Source organism: Cebus imitator, unplaced genomic scaffold, assembly GCF_001604975.1.
Source record: "Cebus imitator isolate Cc_AM_T3 unplaced genomic scaffold, Cebus_imitator-1.0 Scaffold669, whole genome shotgun sequence".
NCBI classification, from domain to species: domain Eukaryota; kingdom Metazoa; phylum Chordata; class Mammalia; order Primates; family Cebidae; genus Cebus; species Cebus imitator.
Genome location: NW_016107984.1, coordinates 1 through 23,437, shown reverse-complemented (window position 1 = coordinate 23,437; position 23,437 = coordinate 1).

The following is a 23,437-nucleotide window of genomic DNA, read 5'->3' as shown; positions in this document are numbered from 1 at the left end:
TGTCTCACTATCTCCCAATATAGTCACATTGGGAGTTAAGGCTTCAACATATAAATTTGGGGCATAGAATTCAATCCATCATAGAGGGAAATATTCTTAAAAACATTTTTTTTAGCAAACTGAATTCAACAATACATAAAATGAATCACCACTGAGTAGACTTATTGCAGGGATGCAATGTTTATTTAACATTTAAAAATCAGTCAATGCATTTCACCACATTAACCAATTGAAAAAAAAAAACTCACATTTTTCAATAAACAAAAGAAACAAAAAAACAACATAACTCAACAAACAAAGAAAAAGTACTTGACAAAACTCAATATGTATTTCTGATAAAAACTCTGAAAACTAGGAATAGAGAGAACTTTCCTGAGCTGATAAAAGACATTTAGGAAAAAACCGTATAATTAACAGTTCTACTTCAAGCCAAGAGACTGAAGCCTCCCATTGGGATCAGAAATGAAACAAAGTGTCTGCCTTCACTTCTAGTCAGCATGGTACTGGGTGTTCTTGTCAGGGCAATTAGGCAAGAAAGAGGAAAAAAAAGTCATCTAGAGTGGAAAGGAAGAATTAAAGCTATCTTTACTCTCAGAGGGCATGATAGTCATTAAGATGTGATGGATTCTACAAAACCTAGTAAAAGACATAACAGAGAATTTACTTCAGTAAGGAGACTTTGAAATCAGAAGGCAGATTTACCAAGAGAAAGAAGTTCACAAGAAAAAAAAGTAAAATTTTCAGCCATTTAAAATATGCTAATACTGAGGATTTTTGTTTTTCAAAGACTTATTTTTATTTTTTAATTTGATGTAATTTTGTTCTTTTTCTTTTTTACTTCTATTTTAGGTTCAGGGTACAGGTGATGGTTTGTTACATAGGTAAACAGGTGTTATAGGGGTTTATTGTATAGATTATTTGGACACCCAGGCACCACCCCTAGTACCCAATAATTGTCTTTTCTGCTTCTCTCCCTCTTCCACCCTTCCCCCTAAAGCAGACTCCAATGTCTGTTGTTTCCTTCTTTGTGTTCGTAAATTCTCATTATTTAGATCCCACTTATAAGTGAGAACATGTGGTATTTGGTTTTCTCTTCCTGCGTTAGTTTGCTAAGGATAATGGCCTTCAACTCCATCCATGTTCCCACAAAAGACACGATCTTGTTCTTTTTTGATGGCTTCATATTCCGTAGTACATATGTACCAGTTTTTCTTTATCCAATCTGTCACTGATGGGCATCTAGGTGGATTCCATGTCTTTGCTATTGTAAACAGTGCTGCAGTGACCATTCACGTGTATGGTCATTCACATTTATGACAGAATAATGTCTTATTTTAAAAAAATTATACTTTAAGTTCTGGGATACATGTGCAGAATATGCATGTTTGTTACATAGGTATACTCGTGCCATAGTGGTTTGCTGCACCCATCAACCTGTCATCTACATTAGGTATTTCTTCCAGTGCTATCCTTCCCATAGCCCCTGACCCTCCAACAGGCCCCAGTGTGTGACCTTACCCTCTCTGTGTCTAGATGTTCTCATTGTTCAACTTCCTTTTATGAGTCAGAACATGAGGTTCTTGGCTTTCTGTACCTGTGTTAGTTTGCTGAGAATGATGGTTTCCAGTTTCATCCATGTTCCTGCAAAGGACATGAACTCATCTTTTTTATGGCTGCATAGTATTCCATGGTGTATATGGCCCACATTTTCTTTATCCAATCTATCATTGATGGGTATTTGGGTTGGTTTCAAGTCTTTGCTACTGTGAACAGTGCTGCAATAAACATACATGTGCATTTGTCTTTAGAGTAGAATGACTTGTAATCCTTTGGGTATATACCCATTAATGGGATTGCTGGTCAAATGGTATTTCTGGTTCTAGATCCTTGAGGAATTGCCACACTGTCTTTCACAATGGTTGAACCAATTTACAGTCCCACCAACAGTGTAAAAGTGTTCCTATGTCTCCACATCCTCTCCAGCATCTGTTGTTTCCTGACTTTTTAATGATCATCATTCTAACTGATGTGAGATGGTATCTCATTGTGGTTTTGATTTGTGTTTCTCTAATGACCAGTGATAATGAGCTTTCTTTTATATTTTTGTTGGCTGCATAAATGTCTTCTTTTGAGAAGTGTCTGTTCATATTCTTTTCTCACTTTTTGATGCTTTTGTTTATTTTCTTGTAAATTTGTTTAAATTATTTGAAGATTCTAGATAGTAGTCCTTTGTCAGAGGGATAGATTGCAAAATTTTTCTCTCATTCTGTAGGTTACCTGTTCACTCCGATGATAGTTTCTTTTGCTGTGCAGAAGCTCTTTAGTTTAATTAGATCTCATTTGTTAATTTTGGCTTTCATTGCCATTGCTTTTGGTGTTTTAGTCATGAAGCCTTTGCTCATGCCTATGTCCTGAATGGTATTGTCTCGATTCTCTTCTAGGGTTTTTATGGTTTTAGGTCTTATGTTTAGGTCTTTAATCCATATTGAGTTAATTTTTGTATAATGTGTAAAGAAGGGGTCCAGTTTAAGCTTTCTGCATATGGCTGGCCAGTTTCACTGACACCATTTATTAAACAGGGAATCTTTTCCACATTGCTTGTTATTGTCAGGTTTGTCAAAGATCAAATGATTGTAGATGTGTGGCATTATTTCTGAGGCCTCTGTTCTGTTCCATTATTCTATATGTCTCTTTTGGTACCAGTACCATGCTGTTTTGGTTACTGTAGCTTTGTAGTATAGTTTCAAGTCAGGTAGCATGGTGTCTCTGGCTTTGTTCTTTTTGCTTAGGATTGTCTTGGCTATGAGGGCTCTTTTTTGGTTCCATGTGAAATGTAAAGTAGTTTTTTCTAATTCTGTGAAGAAAGTCAGTGGTAACTTGATGGGGATAGCACTGAATCTATACATTACTTTGGGCAGTATGGCCATTTTCATGATATTGATTCTTCCTATCCATGAGCAGAATGTTTTTCCATTTGTTTATGTCCTCTCTTATTTCCTTGACCAGTGGTTTATAGTTCTGCTTGAAGAGATCCTACACATCCCTTGTAAGTTGTATTTCTAGGTATTTTATTCTCTTTGTGGCAATTGTGAATGGTAGTTCACTCATGATTTGGCTCTCTGTTTGTCTATTATTGGTATATAGGAATGCTTGTGATTTTTGCACATTGTTTTTGTATCCCTGGACTTTGCTGAAGTTGCTTATCAGCTTAAGGAAATTTTGGGCTGGGACAATGGGATTTTCTAAATATACAGTCATGTCATCTGCAACAGAGACAATTTGACTTCCTCTTTTTTATTTGAATATCATTTTTTTCTTTCTCTTGCCTGATTGCCCTAGCCAGAAGTTCCAATACTATGTTGAATAGGAGTGATGAGAGAGGGCATCCTTGTCTTGTGCCGATTTTCAGACGGAATGCTTCCAGCTTTTGCCCATTCAGTATGATATTGGTAGTGGGTTTGTCTTAAATAGCGCTTATTATTTTGAGATATGTTCCATCAATACCTTGTTTATTGAGAGGTTTTAGCATGAAGGGGTGTTGAATTTTATTGAAGGTCTTTTCTGAATCTATTGAGATAATCATGTGATTTTTGTCATTGGTTCTGTTTATGTGATGGATTTAATTTATTGATTTGCATATGTTGAACCAGACTTGCATCCCAGGGATGAAGCCAAATTGATTGTGGTAGATAAGCTTTTTGCTGAGCTGCTAGATTTGGTTTACCAGTATTTTATTGAGGATTTTTGCATGGATGTTCATCAGGGATATTGGCCTGAAATTTTCTGTTTCTTGTGTCTCTGCCAAGTTTTGGTATCAGGATCATGGTGGTCTCATAAAATGAGTTAGGAAGAATTCCCTCTTTTTCTATTGGTTGGAATAGTTTCAGAAGGGAAGGTACCAGCTCCTCTTTGTATCTCTGGTAGAATTCAGCTGTGAATCTGTCTGGTCTTGCTTTTTTTTTTTGGTTGGTAGGCTATTAATTACTGCCTTGGAGGGTGCATATGTCCAGGGATTTTTCCATTTCGTTTAGATTTTCTAGTTTATTTGCATAGAGTTGTTTACAGTATTCTCTGATGGCAGTTTGTATTTCTGTGGGATCAGTGGTGCTATCTCCTTTATCATTTTTTATTGTGTTTATTTGATTCATCTCTCTTGTCTTCTGTATTAGTCTGGCTAGCAGTCTACCTATTTTGTTAATCTTTTCTATAAACCAGCTCCTGGTTGAAGGGTTTTTCATGTCCATATCTCCTTCAGTTCTGCTCTGATGTTAGTTATTTCTTGTCTTCTGATAGCCTTTGAATTTGTTTCCTCTTGCTTCTCTGGTTCTTTTAATTGTAATTTTAGGGTGTCGATTTTTTATCTTTCCTGCTTTCTCCTGTAGGCATTCAGTGCTATAAATTTCCCTCTAAACACTGATTTAGCTGTATCCCAGACATTCTGGCTCATTGCATCTTTGTTCTCATTGGTTTTAAAGAACTTATTTATTTTTGCCTTAATTTCATTATTTACCCAGTAGTCATTCAGGAGCAGGTTGTTCAGCTTCCATGTAGTTGTGCGGTTTTGAGTGAGTTTCTTAATCTTGAGTTCTAATTTGATTGCACTGTGGTCTGAGAGACTATTTCTTACAGATTTCCATTGTTTTGCATTTGCCGAGGAGTGTTTTACTTCCAATTATGTGGTCAGTTTTAGAATAAGTGCGATGTGGTGCTGAGAAGAATGTATATTCTGTTGATTTGAGGTTGAGACTTCTGTAGATGTATATCAGAGCTCAGTTCAAGTCCTGAATATCCTTGTTAATGCTCTCTTGTTGATCTGTCTAATATTGACAGTGGGGTGTTGCAGTCTCCCATTATTATAGTGTGGGAGTCTAAGTCTCTTTGTATGTCTCTAAGAACATGTTTTATAAATCTGGGTGTTCCCATGTTGGGTGCATATATATTTAGGATAGTTAGCTCTTCTTGTTGTTTGATCCCTTTCCCATTATGTAATGCCCTTCATTGTCTTTTTTGATCTTTGTTGGTTTGAGGTCTGTTTTATCAGAGACTAGTATTGCAACCCCTGTTTTTATTTTTTTCCTTTCTATTTTCTTGGTAAGTATTCCTCCATCCCTTTATTTTGAGCCTATGTGTGTCTTGGCACTTGAGATGCATCTCCTGAATACAGCATATCGCTGAGTCTTGACTCTTTTTCTAATTTGTCAGTCTGTGTCTTTTAATTGTGGAATTTAGCATGTTTACATTTAAGTTTAATATTGTTATGTATAAATTTGACCTGGTCCTCATGATGCTACCTGGTTATTTTGCCCATTAGTTGATGCAGTTTCTTCATAGTGTCAAAGGTCATTACAATTTGGTATGTTTTTGCAATGGATGATACTGATTTTTCCTTTCCATATTTAGTGCTTCCTTCAGGAGATCTTGTAAGGCAGGCATGGTGGTGACAAAATCTCTCAACATTTGCTTGTCTGTAAAGGATTTTATTTCTCCTTCACTTATGAAGCTTAATTTGACTAAATATGAGATTCTGGGTTGAAAATTCTTTAAGAATGTTGAATATTGGCCCCTACTCTCTTCTGGCATGCAGGGTTTCTGCAGAGATCCACTGTTAGTCTGATGGGCTTCCCTTTGTGGGTAACCCAACTTTTCTCTCTGGCTGCCCTTAACATTTTTTCCTTCATTTCAACCTTGGTAAATCTCATGATTATGTGTTTTGGGGTTGCTCTTCTCAAGGAGTATGTTTGTGGTGTTCTCTGTATTTCCTGAATTTGAATGTTGGCCTGTCTTGCTAGGTTGGAGGAGGTCTCCTGGACAATATCCTGAAGAGTGTTTTCTAACTTGGTTCAATTCTCCCTGTCACTTGCAGGTACACCAATCAAACACAGGTTTGGTCTTTTCACATAGTCCCATATTTCTGGGAGACTTTGTTTGTTCCTTTTCATTCTTTTTTATCTAACCTTGTCTTCACACTTTATTTCATTAAGTTGATCTTCAATCTCTGATAACCTTTCTTTGCTGGATCAATACAGCTATTGATACTTGTGTATGCTTCACAAAGTTCTCGTGCTGTGTTTTTCAGCTCCATTAGGTCATTTATGTTCTCTAAACTCGTTATTCTAGTTAGTAATTCTTCTAACCTTTTCTCAAGGTTCTTAGCTTCCTTGCATTGAGTTAGAACATGCTCCTTTAGCTTGGAAGTGTTTGTTATTACCCACCTTCTGAAGCCTACTTCTGTCAATTTGTCAAACTCATTCTCCATTCACTTTTATTCCTTGCAGTGAGGAGTTGTAATCGTTTGGAGAGAAGAGATGTTCTGGATTTTGGAATTATCAGCCTTTTGCGCTGGTTTTTCCTAGTCTTCGTGGATTTATCTACCTTTGGTCTTTTATGTTGGTGACCTTTGGGTGGGGTTTCTGTATGGAAATCCTTTTTGTTGATGTTGATGCTATTCCTTTCTGTTTGTTAGTTTTCCTTCTAACAGTCAGGCCCCTCTGCTGCAGGTTTATTGGAGTTTGCTGGAGTTCCACTATAGACACTGTTGGCCTGGATATCACCAGTGAAGACTGCAGAACAGAAGTTGCTGCCTGTTCCTTCTTCTGGAAACTTCATCTCAGAGGGGCACCTGCCAGATGCCAACTGGTGCTCTTCTGTGTAAGGTATTTGTTGATCCCTGCTGAGTGGTGTCTCCCAGTCAGGAGGCATAGAGGTCAGAGACCCATTTGAGGAAGCAGTGTGTCTCTTAGCAGAGCTTGAGTGCTGTGCTGGGAGATCCACTGCTCTCGTCAGAGCCAGCAGGTAGGAATGTTTATGTATGCTGAAGCTGCACCCACAGCTGCCCTTTTCCCCAGGTGCTCTGTTCCAGGGAGATGGGAGTTTTATCTATAAGCCCCTGACTGGGGTTGCTGCCTTTCTTTCAGAGTTTCCCTGCCCAGGGAAGAGGAATCTAGAGAGGCAGTCTGGCTACAGCTGCTTTGCTGAGCTGTTGTGGGCTCCATTCAGTTCGAACATCCTGGCAGCTTTGTTTAAACTGTGAGGGGGAAACTGCCTACTCAAGCCTCAGTGATGTGGATGCTCCTCCCCTGATCAAGCTGGAGACACCGAGGTTGACTTCAGACTGCTGTGCTGGCAGCGAGAATTTCAAGCCAGTGGATCTTAACTTGCTGGGCTCCATGGGGGTGGGATCCACTGAGCAAGACAACTTGGCTCCCTGGCTTCAGCCCCTTTTCCAGGGGAGTGAACAGTTCTGTCTTGCTGGCATTCCAGGTGCCACTAGGATATGAAAAACACTCCTGCAGCTAGCTCCATGTCTGCCCAAACAGCCACCCAATTTTGTGATTGAAATCCAGGGTCCTGGTTGTATAGGCACCCGAAGGAATCTCCTGGTCTGCAGGTTGCAAAGATGGTGAGAAAAGCATATTACCTGGGCTGGAATGCACCATTTTTCCTGGCACAGTCCCTCAAGGCTTCCCTTGGCTAGGCGAGCAAGTTCCCTGATCCCTTGCACTTCCTGGATGAGGTGATGCCCCACTCTGCTTCAGTTCACTCTCCATGGTCTGCACCCACTATCTAACAAGTCCCAATGAGATGAGCCCAGTACCTGAGCTGGAAATTCAGAAATCACCTGCCCTCTGCATTGATCTTGCTGGGAGCTGTAGATTGCTGCTGTTCCTATTCAGTCATATTGCCAGCCACCCTTTTTTTTTTTTTTTTTTTTTTGAGGCAGAGTCTTGCTGTCACCCAGGCTGGAGTGCAATGGTGTGATCTCAGCTCACTGCAACTTCCTCCTCCCGGGTTCAAGTGATTGTCCTGCTTCAGCCTCCTGAGTAGCTGGGACTACAGACATGCACCACCACACCTGGCTACATTTTCTTTTTTTTTTTGTATTTTTAGTGGAGACAGAATTTCACCATGTTGACCAGGCTGGTCTTGAACTCCTGACCTCAGGGGATCCAACTGCCTCAGCCTCCCACAGTAGAACTAAAACACTAGGCAACATGATAAGTTGGCAGATGAGTGGAGATGTACTTAGGGTAAAAATCATTCTAAAATTCTTGTATTGTCTGGGAAGAAATTAAACTATTAACTTTACACTTTGTAAAGTCTAGTATGAGTGTTAAAATGTAATGGTAGCTAATAAAAATAACAGGAATAGAATGTGTAATTCTGAGCTAATAGAGAGCAAGGGAGGAGGATGAATTAAACCTGGATACATACAATGACAAGTAAAAAAGAAGACATAAAGAAAGAAAAGGTACAATAAATTCAAGATAAAAAATAGAATGACAAAATAGGTCCAAAAATATCAACATTTACGATAAAGTTAAAGTGATTCTTTCTAGAGAAAAACAACTTTTTTCAAATTAGATTTTTAAATCTAATTATATTGCTTTTACAAGATGATCACCTAAACATAAAGCATAGAATGAAAGTAAAGAGAAGTATGTTTTCATCATAATTATTAATAAAGCAATACTCATATTAGACAAAATATATTGTTAAGCCTGAAAGCACTAATAGGAATAAAAAGCATAATTACTCAATAAGAAAAAGAAAATATTGAGTAGGAAGGCAAAACAATAAAATAATAGATAATATTTCTCAAAACCAAAAAACATAGTATCGAATAGATAAAATGGAATCTGGTCAAATTTGATGCAATTTTTCACAGAGTTTGATAAACCTGTAATACAGCAGGAGATCTTCATGGACCTCTGTCACAACTGATGAGCTAAGTTAACTGAATAAGCTTAATCTAATAGCTGTACAGAGAGAGCGCTGCATCAAACCAGGAAACAGTCATGATTTTCGACCACTTGGGAAATGTATAAAGATAGAAATCTCAGCAAATACCAATGCATCATTATCATATAGACCATATTTTCTGATCACAGTGGAAAAAAATTAGATATCAATATGTAGAAGGCAAAAAACCCCTAAGCAAACATCAAAAATAACAAAGCATAGCAAACTAAAAAGAACACTTTAAAAATTTTATGGGTCCAAATAAGTTATCATGAATATTACCAAAGACTTAGAATTTTGTAACAATATAAGTATTGCCTATCAAAAGCCATGGAATAGAGCTGGAGCCATACTTAGGGGAATACCGGTAACTTTAAGTGTGTACGCTGTTTTAAAAAGTTAACAACAGAAAAACAGAATAATCCCAAAGTAAGAAGAAAATAAATAATTAAAAGAGAAAGTTAATGAAGTTATGTGTATCACACACACAACTACACACATATCACATACACACATACATTTATACCAAAAGCTAGGTTTTGAAAAGACAAGTTATAGAATGGTACATTCTACCAATGAGCTTGATGATGCAAGGAGAGAAAGCAGAGATCGCCAATATTAGAGAAGGAGAAGGATGTTGAGGTTGGAACAGGCTGGGAAAGGTCAGATTTAGAGGAACTTGTACATTATGTCAAAGATTTGGGGCTTTATTTCAGAGCAATGGGAAACCTTAAAAGTTTTTAATTAGATAGTAAATATATGGATGGGGGAGGGGATGGTGGGTTGGGAAACCTTAAAAGTTTTTAATTAGATAGTAAATATATGGATGGGGGAGGGGATGGTGGGTTGGGAAGGAGTGAGTTGGACTAATGGGAGGCACCAGTTATAGACAGGACTGCAGAGGCCCAAGCAGAAAATGATGGCGGCATTCATAAGGGAAGAAGCAGATAGAATGAAGAAGTTGGAGGCGCAACAGAAATGTGGATTGTAGAACAAATGAGATTTGGTGTTTGATAATGCATCAGGTCTGATGGGGAGGCAGAAGTCACACAATAATTTGGACTGAAAAAGTTTAACATAAAGAATTCTTGCCAGGCATGGTGGCTCATGCTTGTAATCCCAGCATATTGGGAGGCCAAGGCGGGTGGGTCACCTGAGGTCAGGAGTTCGAGACCAGCCTGGTCAATCTGGTGAAACTCTGTGTCTACTAAAAACACAAAAAATTAGCCTGTATGGTGGTGTCTGCCTGTAATCCCAGGTAGTTGGGGAGGCTGAAGCATGTGAATTTGGACCCGGAAGGCGGAGGTTGCAGTGAGTCAGGATTGTGTCATTGCACTACAGTCTGGGCGACAAAAGCGAAACTTTGTCTTAAAACAAAACAAAAAAATTCTTATCTGTAAGAGGGGAATAACTACAAAGGACAAAACTAACTTTAAAGAATACTCTGGGGATGAGTAAAAATACCCAAGGAAGGTGGAAACTTGGAGTGCCCTTCACCAAGGCTGGGATTCAGACCCAGTTGGAGAGGGCATGGCTACTGCCCATTACACATCACAAAGAAGTGACCAGGCATTGCTGGGCTGTCCAATGCTATGAGTTGCACAAATATGGCACTCCCCAGAAGTGCGACTGGCCAGAGCCCTGCTGGGCACCCCCATCCCCACCTCTGCATGTCATTTCTGAAGCTGTACCACTCAGTAGCAGGAGGAACGGACCAGCACCAGCAAGACAGCCCCTTCCTGCTGCTTCGTCCCTCCAGCATCCTCTGTTGACAGTTGAAAGAGGTGCCAGTTGCAGACAAGAAATGCTTACAGCTCGTGTTTTGCTGAACAAGAAATGAAAGATAGGTTTGGAGCTGAGAGGCATTCAACTGCTAACTGGTACAGATGGGATGCAGGAAACCCATGATGACTCCCAGGAAACTGGTCAAGTTCCTGAGAGGACAGTTGGTGGCGTTCTAGGAGATGGGACCCTTGAGGAAAAACTCTAGAGAAAGCAGAGGAATGGTGTTGGCATTTAAAAAATGCTGAGTTGAATGGGCATTTGAGAAATGCCCAGTGAAATGACAAATGGGCAGATAGTTTCTCAGGGGCCTGGGGCCTGGGGCCTGGAGTGGGCCTGGGCTGGAGTGAGAGAGAGGCAGGTCCCCAGCTGTGCTATGCACACCTCAGTTTGGAGATGCTGCATAGGTAAAAGCGCTGATCGTTCCCCATGATTATCAAGGTATGGGGGACTGCATTTAGACTGAGGCCGGTGTTTTGAATTTCGATGGACAAAAATATCACTGTCACAGCCAATTTGGGGCTCATTCATTGCACATACAATGAAGGCAGCTGTGTGGCAGTGAAGCCACAGGGGAGGGAGCATGGATAAAGAGATAATCCTGAGTAACTTTGACTCCACAGGTTTTTCATAAGGAAAGTCTGAACTAAAACAGCCAAGGGGGACAGAGAAAGAGAAAGGAGAGAGTGTGAGATCAGAGGAGATGGGCGAGTTCCAGTGAAGATGCAACTGCACGTGGTGTCACAGAAGACAAGACTGCAAAGAGGCCCTTAGCGTCAGTGACCCAGAGACCTGTGCTCGGGCCCGTGCTGACTTGTGGCTGGAGAAGTTTCAGTGGAGGTGGAGGCAGAGAGTACTGTGGGCCAAGGGATGGGGGCAGGAGAGGCAATGTGTGTTCATGTTTGCCTGTGAATGAGAGGAGAAAGGATGAGAGTAACTGCAGAGAGTGTGAGGCTGAGGCAGGGTTTCACTCTGACTGGGTGAAGTAGCATATTGATGGTAATGAGACTGCAAAGGGTGGCACATGGAAGTTACATGCTATCACAAGTGTGAGTGAGGGAGGGAAGACTGCACGGGGCTCGCCTAGAGCCGGCAGTCAGGAATGGCTTAGGACGTTCGCCAGCTGGGAGGCCTATAAATGTCATTTGGATGCCTTCCAGGGATGAGCCAGGGGACACAGATGGATTTAGTGAGGATGATAACAGATAGTTCTCTTTTTAAGCAAGGTCACATGGAAGAGCACAGTGTGTGTGTGGTGTGCATGTGTGTGTGTTAGTAGTTGCCAGAGCCCAGGTTACAAACTGAAATCACTTTCAAAAAGGTGAATGTGGCTGTGGGGGCTGGAATCAGATAATGGAAGGCTAAACATTGACTACGACCTTCAGTTCTGGCCTGTGAGCAATAAGAAGATATCATTAGCGTAGTCTGGCTTTCTCTTTTTCTATTTCCATCTGCAGTGACTTCTCAACATGTCCCCAGCAGGCCGCCTTGACTTTCAGCACCAATTGCCAGCTTCTATTGGCCCATAAAACACATCTCCCGACTCCCAGCTCTCCAGAGCACCTCCTGATGCTCCCAGCTCCCTTTGGATTGTGGATTTGTTTTGCATTTATAGTTTTGCCAAGTTTTTGGCATTTTTTTGTTGATTTATATCTCACTTTATCAGTCTGTTCAGGCTTTCCTTCCCTAGCTTGTTCTCATATGTGGCCAAGCCTCGCTTTTCACCAGGAAATGAGTGGCTCTGTCCTGGCTGTGGGAACATGAGCAAGGCTGTGCTACCTCCCTTCACCCAAGACTGACACCCTCTCCTGCAGTGTGGGGCGTCTGAACAGTGACTCTCCTCCCTCCAGAATCTCTCAGGGGTGAGGCAATAAAGGACGTGTGAAGATACTGTACTTACAAAGCTATGCACACCTCAGGTTGAAGATGCTGCATAGGTAAAGGTGTGGATGGTTCAGCATTAACAAGGTATTGAGGACTGCATTTAGACTGCAGCTGGTGTTTTGCATTGCAATGGACAGGAATATTGCTGTCACAGCCGACTTGGGGCTCATTGATTGCATGTTTTTGTGTAAATGTGTATGAGCCAGAGCAGAGCAGGATGCTGAGGTCCTGCCTTTCTGGGCATCTCTGGAGGCAAATCACACCGCTGGGCTTCCAGGTGTCTGGGTGAGATTGTCCTGCAGGCTGCCCCTCCATTCCAGGAGCTTCCTAATGTTTGACTTCCAGAAGAGACCAAAGCCAGCTGACATTAGGAGCCCCAGCCCCACTGCGTGCCCCGCTGGCACATTCAGCCAGACCTTGCATGTCTGTATTACTCTGATAACGCTGGGGGAATCTGGCAGCGCTAACTGGAACGCGCACTCCATTAACTAACTCAGATCCTAGAAGGTGCCAGGGACTTTCCTAGGAGTTGGGGTGCAAAGACGGAGTTGATGTGGCTCCTGCCCTTGAATGGCTCTTGGTTCATGGGGGAGGCAATCCACAAAGCATTGCAAACAGTACCTGAGAGAGGCATGTGCACAGTGCCATGGACACACAGATGAAAGAGCAGCTGATCTGGAACTGATGAGACAGAATGATGGGATGGGAGGGAAGCCAGGGAAGGCAGACTGGGCCTGGAAGGATGATGAGAAGCTCATTATATGGGGACAAAAAAGAGAAACAGCATTCCAGGCAAAGGTGAAAATGGGTAACAATGCAGAGGGGGACTATGCATGGAGTTGGCAGAGATGAGGTAGCATCCTATGAGACAGAAATGGAGGGATGGAGTTAAGGAGGCGGATGGCAATTAAAACCAAAGGGAACGCCTGTAATCCCAGCACTTTGGGAGGCCGAGGCGGGTGGATCACGAGGTCAAGAGATCGAGACCATCCTGGTCAACATGGTGAAACCCCGTCTCTACTAAAAATACAAAAATCAGCTGGGCGTGGTGGCGTGTGCCTGTAATCCCAGCTACTCAGGAGGCTGGGGCAGGAGAATTGCTTGAACCCAGGAGGCGGAGGTTGCGGTGAGCCAAGATCGCGCCATTGCACTCCAGCCTGGGTAACAAGAGCGAAACTCCGTCTCAAAAAAAAAAAAAAAACAAAAAACCAAAGGGAGTGTTTGATGCCCAGTTCGAAGAGAACCTAATGGCTGAGTTCCCTCTTCAGCAGCAGAAGCTGTAGAAGGATTCTGATTAGTGGAGTGACCATGGGAAGCTGTGGATGCCAGCGGATTAGAGAAGGTGAAACTTCGGGAAGCAGGGTATAGCTGCAGGGGTCCTGGCTCACCTATCTGTGGGTGAACTAAGGGGGCTGCAGCACCATCACCATGGAGCTCCATGAGGCCCTGCATTTCTGAAAGCTGCTCTGCTCTGCATCTTTCTGGGAGAGTTCAGCGTGCCCGGGAGAGTCCTGTGGGCCTGGGCAGCTCTGAGAGGCCCTGCAGTTCAGGGTGCCTGCGGGAAGCTGGGACTTCAACAGAGCAGTGCCTTTTACCAGGGAGTGGCCTGGGCTAGGCATGAGGGGCCGTGAAGACTCAAGTAGCCGGGGGTTCTGGCCATGTCCTCCTTAGCACACCTAGGTAAGCACGTGATTTAAGGAGAATCATCTTCAGTTTCATGGAAAGAATAAGGCTATCACCTTTAAGACAGGAGCCAATTTCAAAGCTGCTTTCAAGTGCTGGTTTCATCAGCTTCTCATAGAAGAGTGTTTGCTGTAGACTCTTGTAACCAATTCAAATCAGCAGCTGCAGGACACTCTTTTAGTGCACACACATTCTTCTTAATTAAAGCAAGGAAAGATCATAACCCTTTCCCACCAAATGGTGTTTCTTTCGGGATCCCTTCAGGCAGAAACATCCTACTGTGTTCCATTTATGATGCTTCCGAGCAAACTAAAAATAAAACTAAAAAACCTGATGGCCGTAAGGGGAACCCCAAGACACCAGGTGGCCCCACATCATGGAGGGTGGATTCCGAGTAGGGTTAGTTAGGGGCAGTTATGCTGGCTGCTCTACGTTTGAAAATCATTGTTTTGTGGAAAGGCTCTGTGACAACGATATGCTAACAAGAATATTAGCCCAAGTGCCACCCAGCAGAGGGTGGCATCATCCTGTGTCCTCCCATAGCCTAGTGCCACCCTTGATGGGGAATGGGGACGAGTAACTGTTCTGTTATGAGATAGGTGAGAACACAGACCTAGCTCTGTTCCTAATGGAGGAAAAATCACCTATTTTTTCCCACCAGTATATACCATGGCAAACTGGAGACACTAAAGTAAAAGAACTGTCAGCACAAGTGTCATGTTATAGCAGGAGCTGGCACAGCCTCACCAACCCATGCCCGACCAGTCTAGGTGTGCTGCTGAGTCTGGTTTGGGGAAAGGGAATGGGGGTAGCGGGTGGGAAGCATGGGTGGGGGGTGTGGGGTGCTGTGGGGGTGACCGGGTGGGGAAGCGTGGGTGTGAACCTGGGGATAGCTGAACGGAGAAGCATGGGTGGGAGGTTGGGAGTGTGGGGATGAAGAAGTGTGGGTGTGGGGCATGGGGGTGGCCTGGTAGGGAAGTGAGGGCAAGAAGGTAGCGGGTGTGGGGTTGGGGAGGATGGCAGGACCTGGGGAGGGGGTCCCCCCACAGCTGAGCCACCATTCCTGGCTCTGTGGAGCATGGCAAGCTCTGCCTGTGCAGAAGTGCATTGAATAAATTAAACCCCAGTCAATCAAGAAGGTTCTGGTTGAATTCTGGTGCCTTTGGAGGCACTCTCTTTAGGAAAGGATGCTGCTTCTCTTTTTTCACCAGTCAGCATGATTTGGGCCCTGAGGTGCCCAGAGGGGAACTGACAGCTTGTCCCACTCCTGTCCAACAGGAAACATCAGACGCATTTGTAGAGTCCTGGGCCTGAAAGCAACTCATGGTCCAGGAAGATGCCCGGGCCTTGGGTGACGCTCTGAGTCAGTAAATGGCCCTGGCTGGCAGGCAGCGGGAGGGACCCAGGTGGGGCCCTGTGCCTGCCTATGTGCTCCTTAAATCCCCTTGTCTAGGGTCAGCCTGGAGTCTGGTGTGGGGTAGGGACAGGAGTGCCCACATCTGCCAGGGAAATGCCCTGTGGCGGAGGGGGCAACTGGCCTCCCAGGCCACACTGCATGCCCCACCCTCTAAGCCACAGGGTGCATGTGCATCAATAGAGCACAGAGGCAGGGTCCCAGGCTCCCCTCCACACTAAAATGCCTGGGAACCCAACCCTTCACAGACGAGATCCTGCCTTATTAGGAAGTGCACGTGACAAGAGAGATCCAAGATGGCTGATCACTAGCAGCTCGGGATTGCAGCTCCCACTGAAAGAGCAGAGAACGAGAGGACGCCACACTTTCAGATCAATTTTTGTTGCTCACACACCAGGAGATTCCCAGCGGAGGAGCCCCACGTGTCGCCAGCGTGACTCTTGAGGCCGGTGAGGCGGTTTTGCCGCTGCCTTGGTGTGGCGGTTCTTGGTGCAGAGTCAGAAAAGCACCATCAATCTTAAAGCCGCTGTTTTGGCCGGAGCAGTGGGTTGCTCAGATTCTAGCACCGGGAATCAACAAGTTGGACGTCCATTCAGAAACCCAACTATAAAGACGGTAATTATAAAGACCACAGATGGATAAATCTATAACGAAGGGAAGAAAACAGCCTAAAAAGGCTGAGAATACCCAAACTCAGAACGCCTCTCCCTCTACAGGGGATCACAGTTCCTCATCAGAAACAGAACAAGGCCTGATGGAGAAAGACTGTGTTCCATTAGCAGAAGCTGGCTTTACAAAGTGGATGATAAGAAACTTCTGGGAATTAAAAAGAACTTGTTCTAACCCAATGCAAAGAAACTAAGAACTTTGAAAAAAGGCTTGAAGAAATGTTAACAATAACACACAATTTAGAGAGGAATATAAGTGAATTAATGGAGCTGAAAAATACAACACGAGAATTTCGCAAACTATGCACAAGTCTTAACAGCCGAATTGATCAAGTAGAAGAAAAGATATCAGAGATCGAAGACCAACTTCATGAAATAAAACAAAAAGACAAGATTAGAGAAAAAAGGATAAAAAAGAACGAGCAAAGTTTCCAAGAAATATGGGACTATGTGAAAAGACCTAATCTACGTTTGATAGGTGTACCTGAATGTGACGAAGAGAATCAATCCAAGCTGGAAAATACGCTTCAGGATATTCTTCAGGAAAACTTTCCCAACCTAGCAAGGCAGGACAAAATTCAACTCCTGGAAATACAGAGAACACCACAAAAATATTCCTCAAGAAGACCAACCTCAAGGCACATAATCGCCAGATTCACCAGGGTTGAAATGAAAGAGAAAATACTGTGGGCAGCCAGAGAGAAAGGTCAGGTCACCCATAAAGGGAAGCCCATCAGACTCACAGCAGATCTCTCAGTAGAAACCCTACAAGCCAGAAGAGAGTGGGGGCCAATATTCAACATCCTTAAAGAAAAAAACTTTCAACCCAGAATTTTACATCCAGCCAAACTAAGCTTCACAAGCGAAGGAAAAATAAAATCTTTTGTGAACAAGCAAGCACTCAGAGATTTCATCACCACCAGGCCTGCTTTACAAGAGCTTCTGAAAGAACCACTACAAATAGAAAGGAACAACCAGTATCAGCCTTTCTAAAAAATACCAAAAAAATAAAGAACATCAACATATTTAAGAAATTGCATCAACTAATGGGCAAAACAGCCAGCTAACATTAAATGACAGTATCAAACACACATATATTGTTATTAATTCTAAATTTAAATCGACTAAATCCCCCAATCCAAAGACACAGACAGGCAAAAAAAGCCAAGACCCATTGATATGCTACATCCAGATCCATTTCACATGCAAGGATACATAAAGACTCAAAACAAAGGGATGGTGAAAAATTTACCAACCAAATGGAGAGCTAAAATAAATAAATAGAAAGCAGGAGTTGCAATTTTTGCTGATAAAATAGATTTCAATGCAACAAAGATCAAAAGAAGCAAAGAAAGATATTACATAAAGATAAAAGGATCAATGTAACAAGAAGAGCTAAAGATCCTAAACATATATGCACCCAATACAGAAATACCCAGCTATATAAGACTTACAAAGAGACTTGGACCCTTACACAATAATAGCGGGAGACTTTAACATCAATATTAGATAGATCAATGAGACAGAATGTTAGCATCAATATCCAGGACTTGAACTCAGATCTGGAACAAGTAGACTTAATTAACATTCATAGAACTCTCCACTTTAAATACACAAAATATACACTCTTATTAGTACTACATCACACGTATTTACAGGTTTAAATGAAATATTGGTTGGCTACTTGTTAATTATTTTCTTCCCTCATATTTTTTTTTTTAATGTCTCTATTATTAAACACAATTACAGGCATACCCAGTTTTAGACTGCATTCTAGCCCGGGCAATAAAGCAACACCCCTGTTCTCTCTCCCTCTTCCTCTTCCTCTTTCTTCCTTTCCTTTATTCTTTTTTTTTTTTTTTATTTTTTTTTTTCTTTTCTTTCCTTTCTAAAAGAAAAAAAAAAAAAAAAAAAAGGAAGTGCACGTGACTTCTCTAGCGGCTTATTCCCACTTCCTTTGTCCTCAGTAAGGATGGAGGATGGCTGGAGGATGGCTGGCCTCCTCCCACAGGAACAGTGCTCATCATTAGCCGTGGCAGCTTCAATACTCAAAACGCCTTTGCAAAACAGGTACCAGACAAATTACACTGTGTTTCCAGCCACACACATTTGCTTCTCTATTTGTCTCAACATCTTGGCTCCTTCCTTAGAGATAAGCACAGGGAACCCGGAGAGACACATAAATTATCTGGCTCTTTTATTACCCCGGTTCTCATAATAGGCTACATTGTGCGACCCAACCATATCTTTTCTAGATAATTTATGTTGTGGCAGTAATAATTCCTCCTAACAGAAACAGCCCTTAACAGGGTATGTTTATTAGGAGAAATTTATGGCTAATCAAGCTGCCACAGACACTCCTGGGTGCCAGGGAGCAGACCCTATGGGGGATGATGGGCATGGGAGAGAGCATGTGTTTCTGAGGGCAGGAGACCCTCCTGTGCCCGGTCGTGGACTCAGCCCAGCAGTGTTGAAACAACAGACTGAGACACTTCCCTTCTCTGGACTGAATTTGTGTCAGCTGAAAAGTGGATAGGCTGAATTAGGTGACCTTCATGCCCTGTGATTGTGAAACTGAGGGCACGCTGTGTGCACAGAGACGGGCATGGGTGAAGGATCCCAGCTCTCAGAGGCCTCAGCCTCCACCCACCAGTCGTGAAGGTGACAGATACTTTAACCTAGTCCAGCAGCCAAATCGGAAAGTAAAAGTAAATTAGACAACCCAAAGTATCATGTTGTGTGTGTGTGTGTATGTGTCTGTGTGTGTGTGTGTGTGTGTGTGTGAGACAGAGAGAGAGAGACAACTCTCAGCGTCTGTCCCTGACCCACACTGAGAAAGCCATTAGGGAAAAACACACTAACAGGAGGCCATCTGTGAACCAGAAAGTGCCCGTCATTCAACACCTCCCCTAAGTGTGTCTGCTTCCACTCTGGGGAGACTAACAACAGTCTTCCCACTCAGGGATCCTGTCCATCTCCCAGCCACAAATCCCTAGGCAAATACAGCTGGGAAGAAATTATTCTTACAGTTAGCAGTGACACATCCTTCTTGGAAACTGTTTTAGCACAGTTCCGCCTGCCCCCTTGCTGAGGTGCTGGGTCAGTCTGGACCCCAGGGAAGTCAACTCCAACTAACCTGGCCCTCCCCACCCCTGCATGTACTGGGAGAAGGAACTGCAGCTCTTGCTTTCTCAGTAGGTGGCCGCTCATGTCCAGCGACGTTCTGACATCACTCCCCAGAGGAGCTGGGGTTCATGCTGTCCCACCAATTAGGGGCAGACAGGATTAAGTGTGCAGCCACTTCAACGAAATCACAAATAGTGACTTACCTTTGGTCAGTGATGGCTTCACCACCATCACCGCAAAGATGCAGGGTTTGTGCCCCCCACCGGAAGGTAGTTCTTGGTGACTGACTGTGGAATTATTTAAGATACAGTGCTGAGGTCTGCTTCTTCCTTCATTTCCTGTTTAAACACAGCATTTATATCCAAAACCCCAGCATCAGCCAGTACGCCCATGTAACAGACTTGCACATATACTCCCTATCTCTAAAATAAAAGTTGAAATTATATAAAATTTTAAGACGTGAAATTTTAAAAAATTAGCTTGGAGACCCCTGCATACAATTGATAACTTGAAAGGGAATAGTTCCAAGTGAAATTCTGAACTAGTAAAACAAAAAGGAAGAAATGAGGGATAGCAAGAAAATATTCTTGTTTCCAACAATCAAAAAAATTATATGGAAGAAAACTAATAAAGGCTTGGGACATGGATACAAACTACTTCTGTGGCCAGGGGGAAAAAGATTAAAAACGTAAAGCAGACCTGGACGATAAGGGCCTAAGATACCTTGCGGAAACTAAGACAAATCTTCTCTGGGAAATTATCTCACAACCAAGACCTTAAAGAAATCCCTCAGATAAAGTCTCAATGAATATAATCTCAAAATCAAAAACACCACAAAGACATGGTAAAGCAAATGGAATCATCAGAAATTAGAAACCAAAGTTAATACACAAACATTCTTGTGATACTGGAATTACCATATAAGAATATAAAATAGTATCTCATAGGTTTAGAGAAATAAAAAGTGAATTAAAATTATGAGTAACATAAAAAAGCTAACACACATCTCCACATCTTTAATGGCTTTATCGACATATAAACCACATGCCACACAGTTCACCCATTTAAAGCGTACATTAAATGACTTGGTATATTCACAATTATGCAACCATCATCACAATCTAATTTTAGAACATTTCAAGATCCCCAAAAGAAACCCTATAGTTATTATCAGTCACTCCTGATCTTTCCTAACCCCCAAGTGCTGGACATTATTAATTCTGTCTCCATAGATTTATCTCTTCTGGACAATTCATGTGAAGGAATAATAGATTACGTGGTCTTTTGTGACTGGCTTCTTTTACTTGGCATTATGTTTTCAAGGTTCACTTATTTTATAGCATATATCACTACTTGGTTCTTTTTTAATTGCCAAATAATATTCCATTCTATGGATACATCACATATTATTAGTCTACTCAGTAGTTGATGGACATTGGGACTGTTCTAATTTTGGCTATTATGAATAGTGCTGCTATGAACATTCATGTATAAGACTTTATGTTGTGTGTTTCCACTTCTTTTGGATATATACCTAGAATTAGTATTGCTGGATCAGATGGTAACTGTGTTTCCTATTTGAGGAAGTGTCAAAAAGTTTGCGGCACCATTTTACATTAGAATTCATTGAGTAAATTCTTTATTCAGCAGTCATTTTACACTAGAATACATCGAGTAAATTTTTTATTCAGCAATATGTGAGACTTTCAGTTTTTCCATTTCCTTGCCAACACTTGCTATTTGTTGTCTTTTTTGTTGTAACTATTCCAATTGGTGCAAAGTGGCATCTCATTGTGGTTTTGGTTTGTATTTCTCTAATGATTAATTACATTGAGTAATTTTTCATGTGGCCATTTGCACATTTTCATTGTAGAAGTGTCTGTTTAGATCCTTTGTCCATCTTTAATTTGTCTTTTTATTATTGATTTGCAAGAGCATATTATATATTCTAGATATAACTCTCTTATCCAAATATATGATTTGCAAACATTTTCTCTCATTCTGAGGTCTTTTCACATTTTTAGTCATGCCCATTGAATTGCAAAAACATTTTAATATTGATGAAGTCCAATTTATCTATTTTACTTTCTTACTTGTGCTTTTGATGTCATATTTAACATACCATTGCTTAACCCAAGATTATAAAGATTTGCTCCTAAGTTTTCTTCTAAGAGTTTTATAATTTTTGCTCTTACACTTAAATTTATGACCAACTTGAGGTTTACTTTTGGTATGGTGTACAGTAGGGTCTCTGGTTCATTCTTTTGCATTGAACATCCAGTTGTCTAAGCATCATTCATCAAAAAGACTAATCTTTGGGGGAAGATCCAAGATGGCCATTTAGGAACACCTTGGAGTTGCAGCTCCCAGTGAAAGTGCAGAGGGTGAGTGGACGCCACATTTTTGTTGCCAACAGACTAGGAGATTCCCAGGCGGAGGAGCCCCACGGGTTGCCAGAGCAGCTGTTTTGGCCAGTGAGGTTCTTTTGGTCGTCGTGGCTGCTTTGCCCTGCGTGGCTGCTTTGCCCTGCATGGCTGCTTTGTCAGCGCCCAGGCCGGCAGTTCTCCATACAAAATACACTGGTCTGGGTGCCCTTTTGGCTGGCGATTGGAGCCCCAGGAAGTTGCCCATTCATCTGATTAAAGAGGGGACTGAACAGGGAGCTAGGCCAGGAGATTCCTGGGCAAAAAAAGTGCCACGAATCTCAGCGCCGCTGTTTAAGCTGATGCAGTGAGTCGCCACATGGGAAATCACACAGATCCCGGTGCCTTTTCAACAGGTGACTGGAACACCTGGAATAGAGTCGACTGTTCAACTAAAAAAGAAAAAAAGGCTCTGAGGCAGGGAGTCAGGTGATCAGGCTCGGCTGGTCCCAACCCCACAAAAGGACAGCAATCAGAAACTCTCTGGATTGAGAGTTTCACAGCAAGCGCAGCTGAACCCAGGACAGTCCAGCTCTGTGGGGGAGGGTCGTCTACCATTACCAAGGCACTCAGCCACTATGGAGGTAGTCCGCCATTGCTGAGACAGCTTGCTGTTGCCAAGGCAACCCACCATTGCTGAGGCTGCCTGCTGTTGCCAAGCCAACTTGCCATTACAGAGAGAGTCCGCCAATACAGAGGTGGGCCACCATTGCAGAGGCAGTTCTAACTACACCTATATAAACAGGACTGCAGGAAAGTTCACACGGCAGCTGGGTGGAGCCCACAGCAGCTCAGCAAAGCCTCTGCAGGCAGACAGTGACTAGGCTGCCTCCTTGCTGGGCAGGGCAGCCCTGAAAAAAAAAAAGGCAGTAACACAATGGAAACTCATAAATAAAGCCCTAACTCCCTGGGACAGATAACCTGGTAACAAAAAGTGGTTTATGAGTTCTGCAGCAGACCTAAGTGTACCTGCCCAGCAGCTCTGAATGAACAATGGAGCTCACAGCTCAGCACTTGAGCTCCTATAAAGGACAGACTGTCTCCTCAAGCAGCAGCTCCCTGAACCCTATATATCCAAAGAGTCACCTCATAAAGGAGAGATCAGACTGACATTTGGCAGGCATCCTTCTGGGACAAAGATAGCAGAAGGAGATACTGGTAGCAACCCTTACTGTTCTGCAGCTGCTTCAGGCGATCCCCAGCCAAGCAGGGCCTGGAGTGGACCTCAGCAGTCCTACGGCAGAGGGGCCAGACTGTTAGAAGGAAAACTAAGAAACAGAAATAACTTCATCATCAACAAACAGAACGTCCACACAGGGACCCAATCTGAAAGCCAGCAACTACAAAGATGACAGATAGGTAAATCCATAAAGATGGGAAGAAACCAGTGCAAAAAGGATGAAAACACCCGAAACCTGAACACTTCTCTTCCTACAAGGTATCACAACTCCTCACCAGCAAGGGAACAAGGTTGGATGAAGAATGAGTGTGATGAAATGACAGAATCAGGCTTCAGAAGGTGGGTAATAAGAAACTCTGTGAGCTAAAAGAACATGTTCTAACCCAATGCAAAGAAACTAAGAACTTTGAAAAAAGATTTGACGAAACGCTAACGAGAATGGACAACTTAGAAAGGAATATAAGTGAATTGGTGGAACTGAAAAACACAACATGAGAACTTCACGAAGCATACACAAGTTTCAACAGCCGAATTGACC